A 24,520-nucleotide genomic window follows, 5' to 3' on the forward strand; every position below is an offset into this window, starting at 1 on the left:
TTTTATTTTATTATTATTATACTTTAAGTTTTAGGGTACATGTGCACAATGTGCAGGTTTGTTACATATGTACACATGTGCCATGTTGGTGTGCTGCACCCATTAACTCGTCATTTAGCATTAGGTATATCTCCTAATGCTATCCCTACCCCCTCCTTCCACCCCACAATGGTCCCTGGAGTGTGATGTTCCCCTTCCTGTGTCCATGTGTTCTCATCGTTCAATTCCCACCTATGAGTGAGAACACGCGGTGTTTGGTTTTTTGTTCTTGCGATAGTTTACTGAGAATGATGATTTCCAGTTTCATCCATGTCCCTACAAAGGACATGAACTCATCATTTTTTATGGCTGCATAGTATTCCATGGTGCATATGTGCCACGTTTTCTTAATCCAGTCTATCATTGTTGGACATTTGGGTTGGTTCCAAGTCTTTGCTATTGTGAATAGAGCCGCAATAAACATACGTGTGCATGTGTCTTTATAGCAGCATGATTTATAGTCCTTTGGGTATATACCCAGTAATGGGATGGCTGGGTCAAATGGTATTTCTAGTTCTAGATCTCTGAGGAATCACCACACTGACTTCCACAATGGTTGAACTAGTTTACGGTCCCACCAACAGTGTAAAAGTGTTCCTATTTCTCCACATCCTCTCCAGCACCAGTTGTTTCCTGACTTTTTAATGATTGCCATTCTAACTGGTGTGAGATGGTATCTCATTGTGGTTTTGATTTGCATTTCTCTGATGGCCAGTGATGTTGAGCATTTTTTCATGTGTTTTTTGGCTGCATAAATGTCTTCTTTTGAGAAGTGTCTGTTCATGTCCTTCGCCCACTTTTTGATGGGGTTGTTTGTTTTTCTCTTGTAAATTTGTTTGAGTTCATTGTATATTCTGGATATTAGCCCTTTGTCAGATGAGTAGGTTGTGAAAATGTTCCCCCATTTTGTAGGTTGCCTGTTCACTCTGATGGTAGTTTCTTTTGCTGTGCAGAAGCTCTTGAGTTTAATTAGATCCCATTTGTCAATTTTGTCTTTTGTTGCCATTGCTTTTGGTGTTTTAGACATGAAGTGCTTGCCCATGCCTATGTCCCAAATGGTAATGCCTAGGTTTTCTTCTAGGGTTTTTGTGGTTTCAGGTCTAACATTTAAGTCTTTAATCCATCTTGAATTAAATTTTGTATAAGGTGTAAGGAAGGGATCCAGTTTCAGCTTTCTACATATGGTTAGCCAGTTTTCCCAGCACCATTTATCAAATAGGGAATCCTTTCCCCATTTCTTGTTTTTCTCCGGTTTGTCAAAGATCAGATAGTTGTAGATATGTGGCGTTATTTCTGAGGGCTCTGTTCTGTTCCATTGATCTATATCTCTGTTTTGGTATCACACCGTGATGTTTTGGTTACTGTAGCCTTGTAGTATAGTTTGAAGTCAGGTAGCGTGATGCCTCCAGCTTTGTTCTTTTGGCTTAGGATTGACTTGGCGATGTGGGCTCCTTTTTGGTTCCATATGAACTTTAAAGTGGTTTTTTCCAATTCTGTGAAGAAAGTCATTGGTAGCTTGATGCAGATGGCATTGAATTTATAAATTACCTTGGGCAGTATGGCCATTTTCATGATATTGATTCTTCCTACCCATGAGCATGGGATGTTCTTCAATTTCTTTGTATCCTCTTTTATTTCATTGAGCAGTGGTTTGTAGTTCTCCTTGAAGAGGTCCTTCACGTCCCTTGTAAGTTGGATTCCTAGGTATTTTATTCTCTTTGAAGCAATTGTGAATGGGAGTTCACTCATGATTTGGCTCTCTGTCTGTTATAGGTGTATAAGAATGCTTGTGATTTTTGTACATTGATTTTGTATCCTGAGACTTTGCTGAAGTTGCTTATCAGCTTAAGGAGATTTTGGGCTGAGACAATGGGGTTTTCTAGATATACAATCATGTCATCTGCAAACAGGGACAATTTGACTTCCTCTTTTCCTAATTGAATACCCTTTATTTCCTTCTCCTGCCTAATTGCTCTGGCCAGAACTTCCAACACTATGTTGAATAGGAGTGGTGAGAGAGGGCATCCCTGTCTTGTGCCAGTTTTCAAAGGGAATGCTTCCAGTTTTTGCCCATTCAGTATGATATTGGCTGTGGGTTTGTCATAGATAGCTCTTATTATTTTGAGATATGTCCCATCAATACCTAATTTATTGAGAGTTTTTAGCATGAAGCGTTGTTGAATTTTGTCAAAGGCCTTTTCTGCATCTATTGAGATAATCATGTGGTTTTTGTCTTTGGCTCTGTTTATATGCTGGATTACATTTATTGATTTGTGTACATTGAACCAGCCTTGCATCCCAGGGATGAAGCCCACTTGATCATGGTGGATAAGCTTTTTGATGTGCTGCTGGATTCGTTTTGCCAGTATTTTATTGAGGATTTTTGCATCAATGTTCATCAAGGATATTGGTCTAAAATTCTCTCTTTTGGTTGTGTGTCTGCCAGGCTTTGGTATCAGGATGATGCTGGCCTCATAAAATGAGTTAGGGAGGATTCTCTCTTTTTCTATTGATTGGAATAGTTTCAGAAGGAATGGTACCAGTTCCTTCTTGTACCTCTGGTAGAATTTGGCTGTGAATCCATCTGGTCCTGGACTCCCAAGACTAAACCAGGAAGAAGTTGAATCTCTGAATAGACCAATAACAGGCTCTGAAATTGTGGCAATAATCAATAGCTTACCAACCATTATTCACTTCTTTACTTTCTTCATAGCTTTGTTATCCTCATGTGCACCCTAGAAATTGCTGATAGCCTTGCCATTAACAAATAGACATGTTTTTATGTCTCCTTTAATCTGTAAGTCATTCTCCTATTCTTCTATTTTTCATACAATTTATTTTCCTCCCAAGAGTTTATCTCAGTCTAAATTTTGCATTCTCTTGGTGTAGGTAAAAAGGTTCCTCTGTTCTCAGTATTTCTTGTAAATCGATAGCTGGATCCAGAGACTTGCTTAATCCTGCTGTCAGCACCACAGGTGGCCTGATGTTCTTTCATCAGGAGGCACAAAATGTATAGTTGTCTCTCTTTTTGTGATATTAGTAGCTGTTGGTGCTCAATGCCTAAATTCATTAATTCATATTCTAATGCTATCGCTACTTTTTATTTATTTGTTAGAAAACTTTTATAAAGTGGTACTTTATGTCATTTACTATTTTGTTACTCTGGTACAATTCTCACATAGGAAGAAAGATAGATGGTTGATTTTTTCTTTTATTTAACTTGTTTTAAAAATAATGAATTTATTACCTATTGTCTTCTAAGGAAACGAATTAGATTGAAATATTATTATAAACTCATGGACTTAAACATATTCTGTGAGTTTCAGTCTGTTGAAATTGTATTTATTTTGAGGCTCAAATTGTTTCATCTTTTGTGGAGAGAAGCTTCTTCAAGCTGGTTTCTGAGTTCTTTTGACGTGACCCTAATAGTTTTGAACGGCTTCCTCACTGTCTGAGGATATATGAGGAATGTCTTCTTCATACGACAAGGTGTTTCAGGCTTCTTTGGTTCACTTCTTGCCCCAAACCTGAAATCAGCCAAGAAGTTCTGATTTCTTTTAGTGGTAAATAATATTTTTGATAAAATTTGACTATTAGGAAAAATCATTGCTTCTTTCTTGGCCTTTATACCTAAGTATCTTTGGTGAAGACAGCTAAATTTTCTTCTGTGTGTAAATATGTATTAAATTTAAATTTAAAATTACTTCTATAAGTAATTATATGTTTTATATTTATCATCATTTCTTATATCAATATTCCTTTGGTCACTTTGTTTTCTAAAACTTACACTCAATAGATTTCTCACAAGGGCTCTTGAGAACATTTTTGAGTTCTTACATGTTGGTGACAGTTTGTAAGTGCACTCTATACTTGAAAGAGAGTTTTTGGGATATAAAAATCCTTGGTTCACATTTTTTTTCCTGAAGTATTCTAAATATGTTACTTCATTTACTTTTGGCATTAAACATTACTGTTGAAAAGTCTAATAGTAATCTAATATTTTCCCTTATTAATCTCTTCCTTTTATGCCTAGCTGTTCAAAGGATTTTTACATTTTTTCTTCAAAGTGCAGTCGTTTTAGACTTTCTTGGCATTGGTCATTCTGAGTCAGTATTGTCAGGTATGTGCTTTTCTTGGTTTTGTATGTAGTTTCAAATAACATATTCAAGTTAAGGAGAGTTTTCTTGATTATTCTTTCTTATTTGCTCTTTCCTCTTGATTTGTTTTCTTCTTCAGAGATTCATATGATTTGTACGTTTAATCTTCTTTGCTTATATTCAATATATGTCATCAATTTTTTTTCTCTTGTTACATTTATTTTAGATTTTTAATTTCTTATCCTCTTTACCTTTTGCTTTTCTTAAGGAATAGTTTTTCTGTTTTCTTGTTCTTGGTCTTTCTAATTTTGTCATCATTTCTGATAAATTTTTTTTCTTTCCCAAGTTATATTTCTTAATTTCTAAGTACTTGTAATTCTGACTTCAGTTTTTTCGTATCTACAAATAAGAGATAGTTATTTTCTTTGATAAACCAAGGTCCGGTACTTCAGATAATTAGAATATACTGTGATACATGCATTATAAAAGCAGAGTATATACATAGCACAAAAGAATAAGGGATGAGTAATTCAAATAGATTTAAGTTTTTGAGCTCCATGTTTAAATCACCAGAATATAATGTTTGACATTTCATGTAAAAATTATACCAAGGTAAAAGTGTTTTTATTATTGATAAATATTCCATCTCAGCATAAGATTATTAAGTAAGGTCTGTATTTATTCTTTTTTGCTCAAATGGTGTTTTAAGATATAAATATAGAAATTTTGGCGAGAGCACCAAGATTTGATAAGTGTCACATTGCTCACTGGTATGAGACACTATCGTCATAGTTTTTGTTCTCCAGGACCTGACTCTGATATAGAGGTTAGTCTTCTAGATGTTTATTAAGTAGTGCCATTGGCATCCATATCTGTGAAAGGTAGAAGGATGGAGCAGGACTGGGAAGGGGAAGAAACTGAGCTGTGATGTAGGCCCAGCAGCCTAAGCAAACCCTACAAAATGATCAGTCAAATTTGTTCCATGTTGTGACAAAATAGGTGGTCCTCAATACCTTTGCCTCCATCATGTTGGCCATCCACAAAGTGTGTGACCTTGGGTGGATCAATTCCTAAAGGACTGTTATCTAAAGACTGTTCACAGACAGCATTCCGAGCAATTCGGCAATAAAAGTCCTTTCATGAAAGAGGATATGAGCACCACATCTCCATGTTTACCACTTACAGTGATGAAGGATTTACCGGGGGGTAATCATAATTTGGTTTTCTGCCTCTTACATCTCTCACCCACATCAAGGGTATAAAACAATTGACAATGAGAGATTATTATTATTCTTAAAAAGAAATCTTAGTGTCTTGTGATGCCTTCCCCCACCTCCATCTTCTCAAATCAAGACAATGAGGCTGCAACAGGACCAGGTACAGAGTGCCTCATGTGTCCCCTGCAGTTTAAGTGACATAATGGATTGTTGCTAACATCTTTCTGGAAAATCTACATGATGAGCTATGGGCCAACAAGTCTGTTTAATGGAAGAGTGAAAGAGCAGTATCTTCTGTGGGCAGCTGGCACTCAAAGTGTTTGATGAGGCTCAGGCTGAGCAAGTGTTTCCCAGTTGTGGGACACCTGCAATAGAGATCAGTGTGGGGGTTTCCTGAGAGTTTCATGAGGAAAAACAAGAGAAGAGAAGAGATCTTAGCAGAAAGAAGTTTCCCTTTGAGCCAGGTGCCTAAGGACTAAGGAAAGAGATATATGACCAACTAGGGAGGATGGACCACCTACTCCGTGGAAGTACTTATTGAAGATTTCCAGAGATAAAGGAGGTGGGATCCTTTAAACTGTGCAAAGACCCCATGAGAGACCCTGGCTGCAAGGATCAGAGAATATGAAACAAACTCACCACTGTAAAACATTTCTGTTCCTCCCTTCTTCCAAAGCTGGGAAGGTCATAAATTGAGGTTGGGAGACAATACATAAAAATACACAATAGGAAAAAGAAGTACTCTGACAACACTGACTCTCTTGACTTCAGAACTTTATACCTAATAGTTTTGAACTTGAGAAGAGACTGAATTTAACTCCAGATTAAAGTCACTTCTATTACAGAGAAATGGCCATTTTAATCACTGAAATGAGACTTTATGATAGAGTTACCTGAAGATTCATGTAACTTGTTTCAAATTTCATCCTAGTGAGGAATTAGACCTAGAAAAAAATGGAGAGTTACCTGAAGATTCATGTAACTTACTTCAAATTTCATCCTAGTGAGGAATTAGACCCAGAAAAAAATTTAAGGTATAGTGGAAAAATACGAAAATCACCTTTTCATTACATTCCACAGTATACTTGCTTAGGTAAATGTTTAGACCTTTCAGAGTCCTGCTGTTTCTAAGTTGTTGCCTCTAATTTACTTAGGCAAACTCAACTCAAGGGTTTTCTGAATCCTCAAAGAAAAATTATGTACTATTTAATATAATCAATTGGAAAAGATGTTCAGATTTCTCAGGAGAAGCCTGAGTCTCTGAATTTGCCATAACATTGCATGCTAGCTGTGTTGAAAGTAGAACAATCCTAGGCCAGAAAGTTCTTCAGTGTTACAGAAATGAAAAAGGATATTGGAGAAAGGCAATAATTGTTATTCTGAGAATTGAATCAGCCTTGGGACAGGAAATGTCACTGAGAATTCAGGTCTGTAAGTTGTCATGGGTATATATCTTCCCTAGAAAACACTTATAACCTAGTAATATCAACAACTGAAATCTAATGTCACTTGCTCCCATATTTTAGAATTCAAGTTAAATTATGTCTCTGCCATGAAACCAGGACCTATCAAGCAGCCACTGATTCTTTTCTTCTATTGAATATTCCCTGGATGTGGTACTTATATGACCTTCGACACAAATGGAATCACACTTTGAGTTACATTTAAATTACATTTAAGTAAAATTTTATTTTTATAAAAGTACATACAAAGAGTCAATAACACAGGGCTAATAATAAAAACCAGCATTCTCTGGCTCCATCTCTCCCACTCTTCCCTATACCCAAGTACCTGTCTCCAGAAGAAACCAAGTGCCTCTCTCCAGAAGTAAACAATTTCAACTGTTTTAAATGTTTCCTTTTGTAGTTATTTCCATATTTGTATATAATATACCTAAGTTTTTATTTCTTGATCTTTAATACTAGATTATCAATTCAGTTCCTACTAAGGAAGATGAAAATTTAGCTGCCATACTAATTATGTACCCCATCCCAAATTTTACACTTCCTTTCTCCCATTCTTCTTATGTAGCCCACATTCTTCTTACATTTAATAACTTTTACTAAATAAATATTCAGTATTTATTATGATCATGTAGGTATTGCTTGTACTTACAGTTGTAAAATGTTGTTCAAGTAAAACAGGAACAATTTTAAAGTTTTTTGAGTAGAAAGAAGTTTAACTTCTTCTAGGAAAATAAAGCTGTAAAAAATTATTGGAAATGCAAGTATAGGAGGAAATACGCTACCAATATTTTCAGCTCCCTGTAACTCTGAAGTTGATAATTCCTAGAGAATAATTGAAGTTTCTGGAAGTTGCTACTGCTGCTAACAATCATAGATGTGCATGCACCTAATAACAGAGTTTCAGAGTACGTGAAGCAAATATTGTCAAAGTTAGTTGGAGAAATAGACAATTCCACAATGATGGTTGGAGAGTCTAATACTACTTTCTCAACAATTGAAAAGGCCAGGCACTCATGCCTGTAATCCCAGCAGTTTGGGAGGCTGAGGCAGGAAGCTGACTTGAGCCCAGGAGTTCAAGATCAACATGGGCAACATAGTGAGACCCTATCTTTATAAAAAACATTTAAAAAGTAGGCAGACATGGTGATGCACATCTGTAGTCCCAACCACTCAGGAATCTGAGGTGGGAAGATGACTTGAGGCTGAGAGGTCAAGGCTGCAGTAAGCTATGATTGTGCCACTGCACTCCAGCCTGGGTGACAGAGGGAGAGCCTGTCTCAACAACAACAAGAACAACAACAACAACAGCAACAAAAATCAAAAGAACAACTAAGAAAAAATCCAGCAAAGATAGAATATGTGAACAACATTATCAGCCATCTTGATTTAACTGATGTTCATAGAAGACTAAAATAACAATGGCAGTGAGAGAGGGGACATTACTATAGAACTTACGGATAATAAAAAGGCAACAACAGAATATTAACTTTATGCCAGTGGATTTGACAATCTATTAAGATAAAATGGCTACATTCCTTGAAAAATACAAATTGCTAAAATAGAAATGAGAAATACAAATTACCAAAATAGGAACACAAAACTTGAATAGCTCTATATTAATTAAAGGAGTATGTACTAGTCTGTTCTTGCATTGCTCTAAAGAATTACCTGAGACTGGGTAATTTATGAACAAAAGAGGTTTAATTTACTCACTGCAGGCTGTATAGGAAGCATGGCTGGGAGGCTTCAGGAAACTTACAACCATGTTGATTGGGGGAGAAAGCAGGAGAGAGAGAGAGAGAGAGAGTGAAGGGGGAGGTGATACACACTTTTAAACAACCGTATCTCAGGAGAACTTACTATCACGAGAATAGCAAAGGGGAAGTACACCACCATGATCCATTCGCCTCCCACCAGGTTCCGTCTCCAATATTGGGAACTACAATTTAACCTGAGATTTTGGTGGTGACACAGAGCCAAGCCATATTATTCTACCCCTCGCTCCTCCCAAATATCATGTCCTTCTCACATTTCAAAACACAATCATGCCTTCCCAGCAGTTCCCAGTCTTAACTCATTCCAGTATTCATTCAAAGGCCGAGTCCAAAGTATCATCTGAGACAAGGCAAGTCCCTTCTGCCTATCAGCCCGTAAAATTAAAAACAAGTTAGTTACTTTCAAGATACAATGGGGGTACAGGCATTGGGTAAATAGACCCATTCTAAGAGGGAGAAATCAGCCAAAACACAATGGCTACAGGTCCCATGCAAGTCCAAAACCCACCAGGACAGGCATTAAATCTTAAAGCTCCAAAATAATCTCCTTTGATTCCATGTCTCACATCCAGGCCACACTGATGCAAGGGGTGGGCTCCCCAAGGCCTTGGGCAACTCTGTCCCTGTGGCTCTGCAGGGTACACAGAACCTGTAGCTGCTTTCATGGGCTGGCACTGAGTGCCTGTAGCTTTTCCAGGTGCATGGTGCAAGCTGTCAATGGTTCTACCATTCTGGGGTTTGGAGAATGATGGCCCTCTTCTTACAGTTCCACTACACAGTGCCCCACTGGCGACTCTACATGGGGGCTCCAACCCCACATTTTTTCTCCACATTGCCCTAGTAGAGGTTCTCCATGAGAGCTCTGCCCCTGCAGCAGACTTCTGCTTGGACATCCAGGTGTTTCCATACATCCTCTGAAATCCAGGCTCCCAAATCTTAACTCTTGCCTTCTGTGCACCCACAGGCCCAACACCACATGGAAGCTGCCAAGGCTTGGGGCTTGAACCCTCTGAAGCAATGGCCTGAGCTGTACCTTGGCCCCTTTTAGCCATGGCTGTAGCTGGAGTGGCTGAAATATAGGGCACCATGTCTTGAGGCTGCACAGAACATTGGGGCCCTGGGCCTGACGTAGGAGACCATTTTTTTCCTTCCTAGGCCTCCAGGCCTGTGATAATAGTGGCTGACGTGAAGGTCTCTGAAATGCCCCAGAGACATTTTCCTCACTATCTTGGCTATTAACATTCATCTCTTCTTTACTTTTGTAAATTTCTGCAGCTGGCTTGAATTTATCCACTGAAAATAGGGTTTTCCTTTCTACCACGTGGTCAGACTACAAATATTCTAAACTTTTATGCTCTCCTTCCCTTTTAAATGTAACTTCCAGGTTCAGACCACCTCTTTGCAAATGCATGTGAGTATATGCTGTTAGAAGGAGCCAGGTCAAATCTTGAATGCTTTGCTGCTTAGAAATTTATTCTGCCAGAAGCTTAGAAGTTTCTTCTGCCAGATATCCTAAATCATCTCTCTCAAGTTCAAAGTTCTGCAGATATCTAGAGCAGGGGCACAATGCCACCAGTCTCTTTGCTAAAGCATAGCAAGAGTGACCTTTATTCCAGTTCCCAGTAAGTTTCTCATCTACATCTGAGACCACCTTAGCCTGGACTTTATTGTCCATATCACTATCAGCATTTTGGTTACAACCATTCAACAAGTCTCTAGGAAGTTCAAAATTTTCTCTCATCTTCCTACCTTCTTCTAATCCCTCCAAATTGTTCCAACTTTCACCCATTACCCAGTTCCAAAGTTGCTTCCACATTTTCAGGTATCTTTATAACAATACCCCACTCCTGGTACCAATTTTTTTGTAGTAGTCCATTCTTACACTGCTATAAGGACTACCTGAGACTGGGTAATTTATGAAGAAGGGAAGATTAATTGACTCACAGTTCCACAGGCTATACAGGAAGCACGGCTGGGAGACCTTAGGAAACTTTCAACTGTGACAGAAGGGCAGAGGGGAAGCAAGCACATCTCTACATCATGGCAGGAGAGAAAGAGATCATGAAGGGGGAAGTGCTACACCTTTAAACAACAAGATCTCATAAGAACTCACTCATGGCCAGGTGCGGTGGCTTATGCCTGTAATCCCAGCACTTTGGGAGGCCAAGGCAGGCAGATCACGAGGTCAGGAGATCAAGACCATCCTGGCCAACATGGTGAAACCCTGTCTCTACTAAAAAAAAAATACAAAAAATTGGCTGGACATGGTGGCGGGTACCTGTAGTCTCAGCTACTTGGGAGGCTGAGGCAGGAGAATGGCGTGAACCCAGGAGGTGGAGCTTGCAGTGAGCCGAGATTGCACCACTGCACTCCAGCCTGGGCAGCAGAGTGAGACACTGTCTCAAAAAAAAAAAAAAAAAAAAAAAAAGAGAGAGAACTCACTCACTATCACGAGAACAGCAAGGGGGAAAACCATCCCCATGGTCCAGTCACCTCCCGCCGGGTCTATCCCTCAACATTGGGAATTACAGTTTGACATGACATTTGGGAGGGGATATAGAGCCAAATCATATCAGAGTGGAATTTATGACTTGAAATTTTCCCATACAGAAAACGCTAGTCCTAGATGGCTCTTATCAAATACGTAAAAAAGAAAATAAAACTACTCTTATAAAACTCTTTCAAAAATGAAGGAGGAGGAAAAACTTTTCATCTTATTTTATGAGGCCACTATTACCTTGTTACCCAAACCAGAGAAAAAGTCCAGAAAAGACAGAACTACGGACTAGTATCTGTCATGAACATGGACAGAGAGTCCTTTTCAAAAAGTTCGCAAATCAAATCTAATTGTATATATGAAGGATAAGACATGATTATGGGGAAGTGGGGTTTCATTCCAGAAAAGCAAGATTGATTTAATATTTGAAAATCAATTAATGTAACTCACCATATTAATAAAATAAAGAGGAAGAAAACATACAGTCACTTCGAAAGTTGCCAAAAACATTTTACAACATTCAACACTTATTCATAATTAAAATAATCTCAATGAATGATGATTTTTAGAAAGAAAATTTCTTGACCTGGTCAAGACCAAAAAAACTACTGCACATATCAGTGATGAAAAGTTTTGTGCTTCCTGCGTAAGATCAGGAATAAATTAAGAATTTCTGCTTCAGCACTTCTATATTTATAATTTTACTAGACATCCTAGCCAGTGTAGTAAAGCAAGGAAAAAAAGGTATAAACATTGGAAAAGAAAAAGCAAAGTGTTACTATTTGCAGACAATATGAGCTTATGTAATCTACAAAAAAGCTAGTAGGACTAATGAATTAATTTAATACGGTTGTAGGATAAAGGCCAATATTCAAAACCCAGTAATATTTCTATGTTCTAACAATAAACATTTAGAAAATGAAATAAAACATACTATTGACAATAGCATAAAATTAGGAATAAATTTAATAAATGATGTAGAAAAGTTGCCAAGGGTAATTAATAAATGGAGACTTATACCCTGTTAATCAATTTATAGAGTCAATATTGTTAAGATAACAATTCTACCCAAAGTAATCTGCAGATTCAGTGAAATGTCAAACTATTAGCAAGGCTTTTTTTAAAAAAAAGAAATTGACATGGTGACTTTAAAATTTATATAAATAGGCAAAATACATGGATATCCAAAACAATTTTTAAAAAGAGAAAGAGCATAAACTCCCTCACTTCCAGACCTACTATAAAGCTGTAGTAATTAAGACAGTGTGGTATGGTGTAAACAGATAAAATGATCCATGGAACAGAATAGAGTTAAAAAACGAATCCATACTTACATGCTTAATTGATTTTCCACAACGTCCTCAGATATTCCTATGGGGAAAATACATCCTTTTCAATAAATGCTGCTGGGAAAAATTGGATATATGTTTGGGAAAAAATAACCTAGGCTCTTACTGTATGTTGCACAAAAATTAATTCACAATGGATCATAGACTTAAATGTAAGTGATAAAATGCTTAAACTTTCAGAACTATAAATAACTAGGGAGTTGGAGAGAGAATGTGGGAAGAGTTGAGGTGTTAGTTGTATTCGAGATATGTTATTTTTTAAATGATCTGAACACATTTGCAGCCAAAAGTTACAGTGGTGAAATTTGAACGAGGTTACATGAATGTTTGTGAGAATCTGTGCTTTCCTTTGTATATAAAATATTTACTGATTAAGGTATAGTAATAAATTACAATGAAGAAGAATAATGAAGTAATTAGTAATGAAGATTATGTATAAAATAATAAAGTTTCGTAGTTAAAATTCTAGGGAGATAGATTTGACTATGAAAAACTCAAGATTTGGGTATGGTAAAAAACACTATACACATAATTAAAAGACAAAATTGTATAATAATTAGCAACACATGTAAGAGTCAAAAGGTTAGTAAACTTAAAATATAAGGTTGCTTTAAAATCATCACAAAAGATGGATGCCAGAAGAAAAAAAAAGAACCAACAACATGGACAATAAATTCACAAAAATAAAACTAAGTATAAAATGATGATTTTATTAGTAATTGAATTCTGAGAATAGGGAGCACTTTTTGTATATCTGATGAGCAAGAATGAAACATGATGGTGCTCACAGTTGGCAAAGTTGTGAGAAAAGGCTCAGCCTTATACTTTGCTTCTGAAGATTAGATGGTTCAACCCTTTTCTTAGACAATTTGGCAATATGGAAAAAGATCATTAAAAATCAAACACAATTTGACCCAGAAATTTCACTTCTAGGAGGCAGCATATTGTTGAGAGTGCCTGCTCCCAGGAGCTAGAATTCCTTGTTTAAATTCTGGCTCCACAACTTCCTATGCAGCTTTGGAAATGATATTTCAGCTCTTTGGGACTCAATTTCCCTAATCTGTAAAATTTGGGAAAATAACTCCTAGGAATGTTGTGATGCTTATAATTTGTAAATACCTGTAAAGGTAACTTAGAACAGTATTTGTCACATAGTGAGTGTTATGATATAAGTGTTTGTTCCTCCTCCTCCTTCTTCCCATCATTTTATCAGACTAAAACTTTTAGCCAGCTTTTGCCTGACCTCTAACTTGGATTCTGAAGGGCAGTTTCTCTTTCAAGATGGCCTCAGCAACATCTTCTTGGGCTGCTGCTTGGCCCTTTAGCAGAACTCTTTGGCTGTTTCTTAGTTGCAGCTTCTGTCGTCCTGTGAACCCTGACCCCCTCTTCCTTTAGTGCCATTTAATTGCCTGGACTTCAAATTCACCCATCCTCTGCATCTATTTCTATCCACCCAGTCATTAACCCTGGCCTGGCAACTTGCATCCCTTCCTGGATTCCCCCTTGTCACATGCTTGCAACTTAGACATATTACAGGAGACATCTGTTGACTGCAGTTGGCTTATTCTTTGTTCACACAAGCTGAAATATGGGCAAAAGGGACAATGCTGAAAGAGGCTTGGTGAAAGATTCTCTCCTTTCCATGTATGTAAATTAGGCATTCCCTCAGGGAAGACTTAGAACCTATAATTCCAAACATGTAAAATGTTTCCATTCCTTGTATTATTTAGATGGTGACTCATATAACTTTTCATCACTCATCAGCACATAATTGTGGAATACATAATCTATGTCAGGTACTGGGCCAGGCACAGAGGATGCAAGTTCGAACAAGACATGAGCTTGGCCCTCAAGCAATCACACAGACCATCATGTAAACAAAACAATTACAATGTAGTGGGATAAGGAAAAGCATAGCGTTATACACATGTTTCCATGGTGGCACAGAGAACGGAGTGGCTAGCCTGGTCTGAGCCGAGTGGTGAGTTTACAGAGGACTTGATTTTGAGGGTTTTCCAGGTAGCCTGGAGTACAAGTCGCATCATGAGACTGGCTTGCACAAAAGCACCAAACTGTACCAGAAGCCTGGTTTTCTCTGTAATGGCGATAGCTGGTATGGCTGGAGCAGGAGGTGGAAATTGGCATGATATGAATCTGAGCATCAGCAGGAGGCCACATTGTAGAGGACACTGCTTGTCAAAGATGAGATGTAATTTTTAAGATAATGAGAGTTTTAAGGAGGGAACTGACAAGATCAGATTTGTGTTTTTATTAAGACAATTTGGGGTATGGTGTGGAAGATGGATTGCAGATGGAGAGATGAAATTGGAACCTTCTGTAATAGCTTAAGGGTGATGAAGAGGGGCATATCTGGAAGAGCGGAGGTGGGGGAAGGAGAGGCAGAGATACACTTATTTGGCAGAACCTGGTGATAAATCATATTGGATGGTGAGAATATTGAAAAGCATGACTCTTCGATGTCTGACTCAGGTCACCAGGTGGATAATAGACTCATTAACTGAAGTAGGTTATATAGGAGAACATCTGGTTCAATGGGTGATAAATATACTGAGTTAAGTTTGGAAATGCTGAATTTGAGATGGCTGTGGGACGTTCATAGGGAAATATCCAGAATGGCAATAAAAATACAGGTCTGTTGCACAAGATCAGAAGCATGAAGTGGGGATGTCAATTTGGGAAACATCATCATATACAGAGCATTTAAAAGTACCAGATCAGATGAATTTGCCCAGTGTGAGCATGAAGAGCGAGGAGTTAAGTACACTGAAATGAAATTGTGGAGAATATAATATGCAGATGGATACAGAACAGCTCTTTCCAGGCATTGGTCATATCACAGTCTAGGTGAAGGGCAACCCCAGAAGTTGTGTAGTGCACAACCTGTGTGACTGTATGTGGCAACTGGCGAAAGAGAAAGCACTTGTATAAGGCTAAGAAAGACTAGTATTAGAAATAGGAACAGAACTGGGAATGAACGTGACACAGAAGCCACAGAATATTTCTCTAGGAGGCAGCAGTAAACTACGTCTGAAAACTCTGAAGTGATCTAGTAGTTTAACCCTAAGGGTCTGCTTGATAGGTATTTTTTGGTGACCTTGGGGAGACAGATTTCCACACGTTGGTGGGGACAGAAGTCCTAACTCCGAAGGTTGAAGTGTGATTGAAGGCGAGGCAGTGGAGGCTACAAATGGAGGCCACTCTCCACTGTTGCGTCTGCGAAGAGGAGAGGAGGGTGGCTAAAAGGGGCGGAGCGTCACGGAAGGGTTTTTCTGCACATGGTTATGAGTCAGGCAGGAGTAAAAGGCAGAGGGCTGGTTGGTAAGGAAGGAAGAAGGTGCCACAAAGAGAGTTTGGCAGGAAAAGTGAGAAAGGAGGGAGATTAAGGTGAAAACAAAAAAAGGAATTGAACCAGTCACCACCATCATCCAAAACAAGGTCCTTTCCCTCCAGCCCTGAGAAGGTGGCATCAGTCATGGTGTGGCACCGAGGTCTCCACAAGGGATTGTCCCAGTCAGGAGAACGTGTCAACCGTGTGCCAGAGGGGGGCTTACCCCTGTGGGAGGGGCTGTCCGAGGGTCTGCAGTGTCCCCTGCTCTAGAACTTGTTCTCCCTGAATCCTGTCCCCTCCTGGCTATCTGCTCTCCTCCCTCCATCGTGCCCTCTATGCTGTGTGCAGGAGGCTCCGCACATCTCTAACTGGAAGTGAACACTTCATCACGAATGAATGGAGTGCTCACCAAGTGTCAGGCCGACTCCAGACATGGCGGGTACAGCAGGACTAAATTAGACGGTGTTTCTTCTCACAGTCTAGACATGGTTGGTGGGTGACAGCGTCAGTATATACTGTGGAGGGTGGTGAGAGCTATGAACAAAATGCAACAAAGAGTGGTAACAGGGATAGAGTAACATGGGTTCAGTTGGGGGAGGGCTTCTCTGATTGGTGACATTTGAGCAGAGACCCTCAGTAGTGAGAGAGGGGGCCCAGGGCAAGAGGAAGTGCAAAGGCCACAGGGTGGGCACCTGCCTGGACCTTTGGGGAGCTGCCAGCAGTCTAGAGGGTGGGAAAGGGTCCATCACATATGGCCTCCCACCCCGCGGTGAGAACTTTAATTTTACTGAGACCAAGGAGAAGTCATTGGACCGCGTGTCCTTCAAGGCTGTCTCTGGCAGTGGGAGGAAGACGCTGCAGTGGGAATGGAGGCAGCAAGGCCAGGCTGAAGGCTCATCAGGAACAACCAGAAAGAGGTGATTCTTCCTGATGCTCACACTTTGGCCCTCTTGCTCTGGCTTTGCCCATGAAGCACTTTGTTAATGTGCAGTTTTTAATTTACTTTTAAAGTGTTACTGTCTATGGATTTTCCCAGTCAAAAGACACTGAAGGTCGTCTGACACAGCATCCAAAAATGCTTCCTGGGGAAGATAGACCAAGACGTTGCTGCGACAGGCTCCAAGAGGAAGAGTGGTAGCAGGCTATAACACAGAGGATAATCTTGTCTCCAAAAGAGGTAATGAGTGAGAAGAGCAATGATAGAAATAATTTAAAAGCTTTGGCTAAAAAACTGTTTCCCTCCAATAGATTACCATTCCCTGAGTCACTACCTCTACAGATAAGTTTGCCAGATAAAATACAAGGCACCCAGTGAAATTTGAAGTTGAGATCAACAATGAATAATTTTTTGGCACATGTATTTCATGCAATATTTGAAATAATGTATTTTTATCGGTTAAATATGGCAATTTTACCTACAGATGGAGACTGCATTTCAGGCAGATAGTTTTATGGGGTATTAAACTATTAGATCTCTTCAGAGCTTTCAGGCATAGTTTCTTCCTCCCTCCTAGAGAAATATTCTTCTCCCAAGGCTTCTGCGTCACATTCTTTCCCACTTGTGTTCCTATCTCTAATACTAGTCTTTCTTAGCCTTATACAAGTACTTTCTCTTTACCCAATTGCCATATACAATCACACAGGTTGTGTGCTACACAACTTCTGGGGTATGCCCTTCACCTAGAGTGATATGACTGGTTCCCATAAACATGCAGTGTACAACCTGCACAACTGTACTGAGCAGCTTGGCATCCAGTCTACATGTTAATAGTCTCCACAATTTTATCTCAGTACACTGAACTTTTGCTCGTACTGGACAAATTCATCTGACCTGATAATTTTTAATACTATAAATATGCATATTTTCAATATATGATATCACACTGTGAAATAAAGTTTTGAGAACTTTTTTTTTTCACATAGCATCATTTTTTAGGCTACTCTATAGTTTCCAAAATAATTTTTAAAATTACATAATTATCTTCACCAGTTCTTCATATGGACACACTATGATTTATTCAAGCCTTCCCTATATTCTAAGGCATTTTTAAGCATAACAATTTAATTAAACAAGTAGTATTCTGAGGATATGACCAAAGTGCATTTTGATTTTTGTATCTCAAGGTTTTTCCCATCCCGTGGCAGGACCCATGACTTCTCTGTTATGTCCTAGGTAATAGAAGCTCTTCGGACTTTCCATTTGATTATAGACTACACAGTCTTGTGTTTATTTCAAAACTTCTGAACTTGATTTAGAGTTAAACATTCTCCTTTCTGCCAGCTACCTGCAGAAAAGAAGTCACTGTCTGGAGAGTGAGGGTGAACTGTCTTCCTGCACACTGGGCCTGAATGCTGTTAAAAACTGATGATTTCCCCCGTGACTTTCTGTCTGTACCCCCACGATCTTCCCACCAGGATTCTCTTTTGTCCCCCTGCCCTGTGACATGTTTCCTGTTGGAAAAGATCCTATTAAAATGACCCCAGGTCTACTTGCCTTCTCAGGATGCCACATCTGATCTTTCAGCCCCAGGCAGTTTTGAAGAGACATCACTCTCTGGAAATCTTTGCAGGGACATATGCTATCCTTTCTCTTCAGTAAATACTCAGCAGTGGAAAGGCGGGGTCATATTTGGAGTGACAGTTTTATATTCCCACCAGCAGTGTAGGAGAGTTCCAGTTAATCTACACACCCACCAACACTTGGTATGGTGCCCTTTTAATTTTAGCTATTCTAATAGATGTGCAGGGGCATCACACTGTGATTTTAATGTTCATTGCCCTGATGACTAATGATATGACAGTTTTCTTGTTACTCACAGCCAGAGTATATAATACTAGGAATGCAGATGTTTTGCAAGTCCTCTTTGGGCAGGGGGAGGGCAGAAGAGCTGATAGAACTATGGACAAGAAAGATCAGGACGAGGAAGCAGAGCGAGGGAACTGTAGTCATGAAGGTCGTGGTCGGAGGTGCAGACACCTTCAAAGACCAGACCCGATGGTGGGCATCTGTTAAACAAGACTAGCGATTTGGGGAATTGGGAGGCTTCAGCTGGCCCAAAGGAGAGCATAAAGCTCAGACTTCATTCCCCTGCTGCTCTGAGATGCTTGGAAGGAGAAGGTAGAGGGGAACCCCATTGGAGGACATCATTCCTGATATGAGCCTGAACTTTGAATTGACTGAATGTTTACTCAAAAGAGACTGCTTTAAAGCCAAAAGGATGAGCTCACCAAGGAGGATATAGAACAAGGACCAAGCTGGCTCAATGTGAAGAGGTGAGGACAGGTGATTACACAAGGAGCCACTCTTGGTGGCTGGGTGCTATGTGGCCCCTTGGTCATGATGGATTCATGAGTCAAGTTTAAAGCCAAGTCAGGAATGGGCATCACACTGATTAATTCAGAGTGCATTCTCAAAGAATACCTCTAATCTCCTTTTATAAGTCTATATTTAAGCTTATTTTTTCATCCCATACTTGTGCAGTTGTTTCATGGATTCCAAATCAATAAGCTTTTTCTGTATCATATTTTTATCTTGTTGAATTTGGATTATATTTGAGTCTGTTAAAGGCCTTTCATATTCTGATTTAGTCACTGATAGGACACACTGTTGAAAAATCACAAAAGTTTGGAGACAATGTTAATGCTGATATTCAGTCTCTTATGGGCCTTAGGAAGATCACTCGGTTTTCTTCTCTGCAAAATGCAACATGTATAATGATATAATGTGAATTAAAGTATTCAATAAATAGTGGTGGTAATCAGTGGTGTGCTGGTAAATGTTTAACAACTGATTCTGTTCAGTGCTTATCAATTTCTGTGTTGTAAATCCTAATGTTATGGCTGATGTCAAACTACATTGTGATGCCACTGGGGATGAGGTTGGGCAGAGATGAGCACAATCTGCTCTTCTGAGCTGGGGCCAGCCAGCTCGCGCATCCCACTGATGGCAGTTGTATTTTGATTCTGTCAGCTAAAGTATTGGATCTTGTCATCTGTAAATATATGAGCATTACTTTAATATTTTTATCCAAATCTCAATGAATGTTTCTACTGAACAGGAAGGAGATTGGTAATTTGCCCAGGAGGACTCCATCAGGTTGTTACCAGTCTATTTCTGTGAACTTTAAAATTTCTTATCAATCAGTTTTTAATCAACATCATTACAACTTGATTCACTCAATATTTGTCCGTCTTGACTAAGGCCATCTTGAAATTTTTTAAAATCCTGTGTTGAAGTTGAATTACATTTTTTCTACATTTCCTAACCTGGCAGTTCTCAGCACTGACCACCGTTAGAATCACCTGAGAAACCTTGAGGATACACTTAAGATACACTGAAGGCCCAGCCCAGGGTGGGCTACATAATTTGTAGGGATGAGTACATAATGGAAATGCAGGGCCACTTGTTCAAAAATTATTAAGAATTTCAAAATGGTGATTTTGCAGAGCATGAAACCAAGTGTGGGCCCTTCTGAGCCTGGGACCCTGTGCAACTGTACAGGCTGGGCACCCATGAAGTAGCCTATTCTAGTCATTTAATCATTGGTTTTCCAAGGTGAAATATGGGAATTCACACTGTTTAAAATCTTTCCAGGTGGCTCTAATGTGTAGTCAGAGTTGAGAACTTGATGGTCCTCAAACTTATTGCAGTGGAATCCGAGGTTGTTAAAACACAGATGGCTGAGCCCCACCTTAGAGTTTCTGACTCAATAGGCCTGGGATGGGGCACTAGAATTTGCATTTCCTTCAAGATCCCAGGGGATGCTGATGCTGCTAGCCCGGGAACCGCATTCTGAGAATCATTGACCTCAAGGGTGAAGTGCCGAGCCCTTGTATGGTATGCATTGTCTTTATGATCTGACTCCTGCCTGCCTCCAGGTGGTGGAGTCTTAAACTCAAGCCACGTGGAGCTCCTCACCAATCCTCAAATTCCCCATGCTCTTGCATGCCTTCATGCAAGAGCTGTAGTTCTTGTGTCTGCAGGAAAATTTCTGTTCCTCCCTTAAGGATTCCCTTCTCCAGGCCCTCTTCCTGTGCTTGGAGGCAGAAAGCCTTCTATTCTCTGCTGTGTGTCAGCACTCATTGTGCTCACAGTCTACTCGTGTGTGTCTCTGAGAGCAGATGACTGTGTCTTTCATCTTTGTCTTCTCAGGGTCTGACACACTGTGAGCATTTAATAAGGATGCTCACATCTTTATTAAATGTGTACATGGAGAGAATAATTTAATTATGTGTTCTGAGTAAATACATGATCGTTCTTCATGATTACTATTGTCTGGATAGGATCTAAGAAAGAGTGAAGGAGTTTGTTTTCCTCTAATCCTTACAAGGTGACTTAAAAATGCATGCTGATGATGCCAAAGAGAACTGGGCTAGGGATAGAGATCAATTGTTGTAGATCCCTTTCTACAGGTGGAAAAACACATCACATTCTTGACTGAATCAGCATTTTGATTTTTGCCTTTAGCGAAGAGCTTTTTAATGAACAACTTCAACCCTAAGTCTATTACCGTCATGTTTTATATGGAATGAGACAACCTTTTGCAAAGAGCAATGGTAGCTTAAGAAAAAAATCCATCAATATTTAGGGTTTTGTTTTTCCCCTGACTGCATGTGACTGAACATTGATTGGACTGAGAAATGATGTGAAAAAGAGAATATGAACATATATGTATTGTGAAGGGATTAATGAGCAAATATCCAAAGTTTTTTGGTCAGTTGTTGGTCCATAAAGCCCTGTTTTAAAGTGTGTGTGGGAGTGTGTGTGTGTGTGTGGTTTGTGTGGGGCTGTGTGTGTGATTGTGTGTGTGTGTGTGTGGGGTATGGGTGGGATTATGTGTGTGTGATTGTGTGTATTTGTGTGTGGTATGGTGGGATATGTGTGTGATTGTGTGTGTGCGTGTGAGTGGTATGTGTGGGGCTGTCTGTGTGTGTGATGTGTGGGTTGGATGGAGGTGGTGAGGAAAAGAGGTTGCTTGAGGTTTCTCCCTCGAGGGATCATGCACACCCACATAAAATCCAAATATAATAAATTTTGGAATGCAAGCACAGATTATCCATCTAGCTGCAGAGGTGGAAGGCTGCCTTCAGACATGGAAAATGACAGATAATTATCCAGTCTTTTGACAGCATGTCTGCTACCTAATAATTCAAACTACTGGTATGAAGAAGAAAGCCAAGAATCCTGATGAAGTTAGAAGAGAAGCTTAACAATTTGCCTCCACCTTCTGCATTGGAGTCTATTCTTCTATATTTAGCTGCAGAAGTGGTGAAAGGTAGCCAAGCAGAGAACAACCCAGATACTTAGGGGAGCTGCAGTTTTATCCTTTGGTTCGTGTGTAGCACCTTTCTTTCAGTTCAGTTCATGTGTAGCTCCTTTTTCTACAAATGTTAAGAAAAAGTGCAATTCCAAAGAATAGTCAAATAATAAGAATCCCTTACATTTGCAGAATGCTTCAGAAGTTAAAAGAGATCTCATTTATTTCTTAGAACACTAACCCTGTAGGGAAGCCAAGATGGGCATCATTGTCTGTTTTATACAGATTGGGGCATGCAAGGCCATGCAAAATGATCACTGGCGTAGCTAACAAGAATCTACATTTCAGATTCCTTGTCCACGTAGTCCACTTTAAATTAAAATACAGCGCTACTTTTATATTCATGGGGTTAGGTTTTTCATAAGGAGCACTTAAAACAGTGCCCCAGCAATTTCATTGGAAGTAATCTGATCAGTGTAGATTGATTTCACAAATTCCCTTTTCATCAAAAAGGAGTTTTAAGGAAAGAATTACGTAGATAGTTTTCTCAAATCTTTACTTGATTTTGCTTCAATTTACTCACACGTTCTTTATTTATTACCTTGCTTTCCTACATATGATCTGATTTAACAAACTATGAATGATACATAAATCACTATCATCAGCACAATCAGCCCTTATTCAGAGCAGGGATCCAGCCAGGGGCCACAAATGCATTGTGACATTCCTATCTTATTAGTTATCTGATTTAGGTCCCCAGGAAGAGATTTATCATTAGATTGTATGATAAACATTCTTTACTTGTCTTTTTCTCTAATTGTTAAAACACACACAGACTCACATGCTCCTGAGTTACTGAGGAAAATTGAATAGGTGCCTATAACACAGGTTTGACAATATAGGAAAACTCCTAAAAATGTTTTCCTGGATTCCAAGTGAACCTAGTTGAAGGACGATATGTAATGAACTAAAGCTCAGTGCCTTATATGTTTTCTCACAAGAAAACCAATTAATTATTCAAGAAATGAAGAGGAATTTATGAAAAATTTCTAAAACCTATTTTTATTCAAGCCTTTGTACTAAATATTGAAATGATGTCAGAACTTTCCTTTATATTTTTGGTTGAAATGAGTATAAATAACAATAATTCCCAAAGGGATTTCTCTTTTATTTTACAAGTGAAAATACCGGCAATGCTGTCTCTGGGGCAGACGGAAAGAGAAAACTTTCCTAAGTTCGCCTCCTGCACATCATTCCCTTTGACCAGGTTCAAAGTAGCTCACACTGGTGTTCTCCTGCTTTGAGAAAAAGCCAAGACTTTTGTTAAAGCCATTAGGAATCGCTGCTGGGGATATGGCCATGTCCCAGGCAGGCGGTGGGGTCCCTGCTCAGTCACACTGGGCCCATCAGTCTTCCGAGGTGAAGCCAGCAGAGGAACGATCTCCCTTTTATCCTCCCATTTCCAGGACTCCCTGGACAGCCCTGAGCAGCCTTGTGCATAGACAGCTCTGAGAAAATAATCTCATCCATGCCGGACATCTCCAGTGATCCTAGAGAAAAGTGAGAATCTCTCGAGGGCCAAGCATGGCAGGATCTTGCACCCACAATGTAATGTCTGGTCCCTACAGTCCCAGTGTGCTTTGCTCTTTCTCTCCTTCATGCTTTTCTCAAGCCATTCATCCAAAATTCTCTTCTGTTCATCCTTCCTTCCAGAGCTAGCTTGTGATGCTTCCTCCACAAAGTCTTGGAGAACTAACCAGTCTTCACTTGCACATCTGGGATAGGATTTTTCTGAAGACCAAAATAGCTTATTCTAATTTGAACCCAGGGCAAAAGGCCAGTCTGCTGTAACTATCATTTCACAAAACCACCCAAACTAATCAAAATTGAGTTTCCCTCATCCCGAGTTCCATTTGGAACTATGACTCCAGGGAATCCTGCAGATGCTAAATCCTGTTTTCCTTGGCCTCTGCCCCAAAAGCCCGCTGGTCATGGAGCACCCCTCATGCTCCAGACCCCCTTTCATTACCTCCTTTCCTCCAAATTTTCCATGGTGCCCGCTGTCACCCCTGTTCCAAGAGGAAACATGTTCCCTCACTGATGACTCTTCTTAAAATGCAAACCCTTGTCTTGATCGTAGTCCCTGCTTATTTTTCAAGAAGGTTCACCTGCTCATTTCTACTGTGGGAAAGTAAAAGGTCAGGAGACAGATAGTACTCAACATTGTACCTCACGCTCTGCTCTTGCCTCTATACTGTATCCCTTTTGGCTCCTCTTCCCTCTTCTAATTCATCGATTGTCCGCCATCCAACGCTAACTCTGCCCTCACCCAGAGTGATCCTGAAGGCCAGGGAATAACCTAGATACAGCAGTATCTGTGCTGTAGATATTGACTGATGACTGATCTCCTACTTTATAGAGAAAATAGAAGTCGTGTTTGAAACTTTCTCTATTTCTTACCCACCGTAACGTTT

General features: G+C 39.5%; 1 long non-coding RNA gene across 3 annotated transcripts in view; it reads right to left on the minus strand.

Moving 5' to 3' along the window:
- Window positions 1–24,520, minus strand: part of LOC117980934 (uncharacterized) — a 370,564-nt gene that overhangs the window by 75,697 nt on the left and 270,347 nt on the right. The window contains exon 1 of one of the 3 annotated variants that reach the window (XR_008626219.2): window positions 12,426–12,464. The exons of 1 other annotated variant lie outside the window; for it this stretch is intronic. This is a non-coding gene — a long non-coding RNA (uncharacterized LOC117980934). Of the gene's footprint in view, window positions 1–12,425; window positions 12,465–24,520 lie in introns of those variants that run through there. One more of the 3 variants, XR_004672440.3, reaches the window with a different exon arrangement.

This window comes from Pan paniscus, chromosome 6, assembly GCF_029289425.2.
Source record: "Pan paniscus chromosome 6, NHGRI_mPanPan1-v2.0_pri, whole genome shotgun sequence".
NCBI classification, from domain to species: domain Eukaryota; kingdom Metazoa; phylum Chordata; class Mammalia; order Primates; family Hominidae; genus Pan; species Pan paniscus.